Genomic DNA, 4480 nt, shown 5'->3' with positions numbered 1-4480 from the left:
ATCGTGCGATATATGTATATATATATATATATATATATATATATATATATATATATATATATATATATATATATATATATAGAAAGTGGTGATGCTGTTTTCTCTCAATAAATTGACCGAGTGGCTCCAAGGCTTCTTGAAAATTAATTTGAGAAAACATAAATCACTAAAAGCCGTCAAAGCTTAGGGAGTCATATTTTTGTGACTGTTTTATTTATCCATTTTTTAAAAACTCTGTAACCCTTGTGAGGGTAAGCAGTTTGGATGATAAATGAATGAATTATTGTTAATAATGCATGGTTAATCAGGGTTTGCAGGACAACCTTCTTCTAGAGCTGTAAATTGTGCAACACACTACTATCAGAAATAAAAATCTGTGTGGTTTTATGTCTTAGGGATTCCTATAAAACAAATGTGAGGTTTATTTAAAAAATCCTATATCTCATGCTGAATGTGGTCAGTATATGCACCTACTCCAAAATAGAGTGGGAAATAAAACTTAAAAGTCTTACATTTTAACCTTAAAATAAAACTTAACAATCCTTCCACTGTACCATTCCCTAATATTAACGATCCATATTCTTTATACTCTTCATGCCACGGCCACATACTTTTACACACTACCGTGATAACTTGGCAAACGACTGAACTGATTAATTACAGAATTACAGTTTAACAGCATGAAAAATTATAGCAGAGCAATTTTAATCAAACACCACCACCTAGTGGTTAAAATGCCAAAACACAGCCACAGTCACCAGTGTGTGACTGGTGGAGTGTCTTCAGGTAATTTGGCACTTAATTACTTTGATTGTGCGTAATTGGAGGAGCATTAATGTGTCTGTGAGGGGAACGAAATGAGGCGTGTCCTATGATTATTCATGTTCACAGCTACATAAGAGTGATGATTAGGAACTTGCTTGACTGACGTAACACGTCTGCGCAAGACTGCGTCATTGCGCAAGTGAGCTTCTAATGTGACCTCATGTCAAACGTCACCGAGTGTGGCGCTGGCTACTTAAGGGACTTTTGGACTGGAAAGCGAGTGAATGCGTGGATGCCAGGTTTAGAGATTGAGGTGGGGGTGTCTCTGTTGGATGTACGTCACATGCCTCCACCTCTGCGGGTGCCAGGAGAGGCTTAAAACCTGCGTCTGGAGATGGGAGCCGAGGAGATCCCAGGGAGCGCATACTTGGCACCGTGAAATAGGATTTGGGTAGGACCAAAGCAATGAAGCGAGAGGAGAAAAAAGGGGAGCCGCTGCCAAGTCCTCGCTGCAGATTTAGTGTACCCCCCCTCCAATCACTCCTCCTCATCCCGTCACCCCTCGCACATACACACACAAGGAAAGGAAGGGGAACAAATGCACGTCAAGAAGAGGTGTTTCGACAACCCTGTTGTCACAGAGCTGACCTGAACATGTGTAACCATCTCAACAACTTCCTAATCCTGCAAACACTTTACCAGGTGTGCCCTCCTTAGGCATGTTTGTGTTAACAAGTGGATCCATCCATCCATCCATCCATCCATCCATCCATCCATCCATCCATCCATCCATCCATCCATCCATCCATCCATCCATCCATCCATCCATCCATCCATCCATCCATCCATCCATCCATCCATCCATCCATCCATCCATCCATCCATCCATCCATCCATCCATCCATCCATCCATCCATCCATCCATCCATCCATCCATCCATCGATAGAAAATACAATTGAAGCTCACACCTCTGACTTGTGAGGCGGACATGCTAACCAGTGCTAGCCACCCTAGTCACAACCAATCACATTGAATTCAATTGACTTCCAATATTCCTGACGAGAACGTCCGAGAAATTGGATGGTGACCAACATCTCAGAACAGATTTCGTTCGACCTTAGAGGTTCCACTCAGTGTGTTTGTGTGTGTGTGTGTTTTGTCCAAAGCATCTGCAGGTCCGGGAACAGAAGGAGATGGGAAATAAAGAGGCGGGGCTACTCGTAAGGCTGTCAAAGGAGGTGATTGATTTTACAGCCCTTGTTATCGAGGCCGGCAGCCCTGAGCCCCCCCCCCCCCGCTACACACACACACCTCAGGTCCTCCTGCTCCATGTGATCAGACACATGCACACACTCATGCACACATGTGCCCCCACACAACAGCCTTTACCACGGGGTGTATATTCCAGACCCACCCTTAATAGGTGAAAAGCCATGATGTGCAAAAACCATATAAAAACATTATTCTTAAACACCCAACATGCCCAATTAAAGCTATGGGAAAAGTCTGCATGAAAGTCTGAAGCTATGCTCCTCAGTGCAAGCACTATGGAAGTTAATAAAAGAGGGAAACAATGTTTCTTGTAAATTTCATCATTATCAAAATCAGTATTGTATATAATTGCCAATCTTAATATAATTATTGAATCATTACATCTACTTGTAGCATAATATTATTTTTACATAAATATCTGTACTTGTACTTAAAGACCCACCAGGTAACTTATCAATTTTTCTTGATTATGGCGGCACCATTTGGGCAAAAGTGGTAGTGTTTTTTCCTGAAGTCAACGACATTTCACGGGTGCCAGCGTGCAGTGTCATGAAATCCCGAGTATTTTTTTAAAATTTTTTTTTTACCGTCAGTGTTATCTGGGTCAAGAGCAGTCAAACAATCTTTTTTGATGATGTTGCATTTTCCTTCTTTGTTTTCATTCTAATGTTTGTATTATTTATTCATGAGTATTTCTTAATAAAGGAGAGGTTAGACGTTTTCAATATTTATTATTACAAAAATGTGCCTCTGAAAGCAATACAGACCCTGTCAGGCTATCTAAGTCGTTGTAAGTCGATGTGTCATCAGAAGAGGTATGAAAATATTTTACAAAGGTTAAAAAGTTCCGTAGAGCAACTCTAAGTACGGAGTGTGACCACCTCTGGCAAGCGCGCAAATTGTCCACCATTACCGTGGTCATGTGTGAGCTGATTCGGAAACAGCGAGAGGCGGAAAAAAGCATGGTGCCGTCAAACCTGTTGAATGCTATAAGTGAAGTGTCGTCGACCTCAGTGTTTTTGCTCAAGTGTAAAAGTCGTGGCCCAGTGGGAGGACGACAGATATTTCAAGGCTAATTAAGCGAGGCCTTTTCATTGTTCTCCCCTTCACTTTTCGCCCGTGTCCTCCCCCATTTCTTCTGGCTCTCCATTTTCCTCTCCTCAATTTTCTTCAATAGACTGGTGCAATTTTGCCATTGCTCATATTATTACCGGTGAAGCCTCGGTGCTGGCTCCTTGGCGGGTAATTGCAAGCTGCAGGTGTGAGAGGGCACATTAGCATAAAACCCAAGCTCGCCCGACGCACCGTTTGGGTCCTAATGGCGGCATGAAAAATACATCCATCACGCTAATGCCAAAAAGATGGATGTGCACCGCAGTTAGCGCCACCAAGACGCGTCGTTAGGAACATGGGATATCCTACCGCTGGAGTGCTTTCTACTCCTTTCCCAGATAGAGTGCACAGACCTAAAACCTGTAAGTAGGGGAAGTCGTGGAAAATTGTTCTTAAACGGATTCAAAAAGGGAATGTCGAATTTATGTCAACCAAACCATGTACATCCGAGGAATTAGTGGCAATTTCACAGCAATCAATGTTGCAATGCTGATATAATAATTAGCTTAAAGCACAGGTGTCAAACTCAAGGCCCGGGGGCCAGATACGGCCCGCCATATCATTTTATGTGGCCCGCGAAGACAAATTGCGTGTCAATACGAAAATTGCAAATCGTCTTCACTTTAAAAAAACATTTTAATCATATTTTAACACTTTTTGTTAATTTCTGATTTGAAAATTAGTTATTAGAAGCTCACATTGAATATAATATGAGGTGTTACATTGATTTATTTGGGTTGACATAACGGCCCACCGAAGGAAACTATGACTATGATGAGGCCCTCGACAAAAATGAGTTTGACACCCCTGGCTTAAAGGGACACAAAAAGCATGATGGTCCATTTTTCACGAACAAGCTCAGTTGAAGTATTTTTTGATCAGGGACATGAAAAAGTGATCATTTCTATTTTAATGAGGAAAATGGCCACGCCCCTCCCTTCATGTCACTTGAAGGAGCGATCAGTTGCTCCATTGGAAATCATTGACCGCTTATGTCAAAAATTTGGGATCAACCAGCCTCAAAATGTATGAGGCCATTTCTACTTAGGCCCACTTCAACCCCTGAAAACCTCATAAAATGATTTGCCTTTCCATGGCTGACTTAAAAGAGCAAGAAATGAGCTCCCTCCCTGCAGCTAAAGTGCCATTTCTGTCACGACTGTGTGTTTTCTTTCATCAGTTACCAGGATATGCCAACATAATGCGTTCCGAAAGGCTTTTTGGACATCGAATTGTTCGTAAGTGGTTATACAGTCAACTAAAATCTATAAGGGTTAATTTGACATATTTCTTGAAGATCAGGTATGGGGCACTCCCTCTGCCTCCTTT

The 4480-nt window shown here is 41.8% G+C and overlaps 2 long non-coding RNA genes across 4 annotated transcripts in view; one reads left to right on the top strand and one right to left on the bottom strand.

The window, feature by feature from the left end:
* Positions 1 to 896: 896 nt before the first annotated feature.
* LOC148393967 (uncharacterized) lies at positions 897 to 2341 on the top strand. The gene is made up of 2 exons (XR_015859881.1): positions 897 to 1467; positions 1933 to 2341. It is a non-coding gene; the product is annotated as an uncharacterized LOC148393967 (long non-coding RNA).
* LOC148393965 (uncharacterized) overlaps positions 2073 to 4480 on the bottom strand; it is a 71088-nt gene continuing 68680 nt past the window's right edge. The window contains exons 5-6 of one of the 3 annotated variants that reach the window (XR_015859884.1): positions 3461 to 3511; positions 2073 to 3353 (exon numbers count right to left, since the gene is read on the bottom strand). This is a non-coding gene — a long non-coding RNA (uncharacterized LOC148393965). Of the gene's footprint in view, positions 3512 to 4480 lie in introns of all 3 variants that reach the window. The other 2 variants (XR_015859885.1, XR_015859882.1) reach the window with 2 other exon arrangements.

The sequence above is a fragment of the Syngnathus floridae genome, chromosome 8, assembly GCF_059516105.1.
Source record: "Syngnathus floridae isolate MCC-2025c chromosome 8, RoL_Sflo_1.0, whole genome shotgun sequence".
In the NCBI taxonomy this organism is placed as follows: domain Eukaryota; kingdom Metazoa; phylum Chordata; class Actinopteri; order Syngnathiformes; family Syngnathidae; genus Syngnathus; species Syngnathus floridae.
The sequence above is the reverse complement of the archived record's forward strand: the minus strand, read 5'-3'. Positions and strand labels throughout refer to the sequence as shown.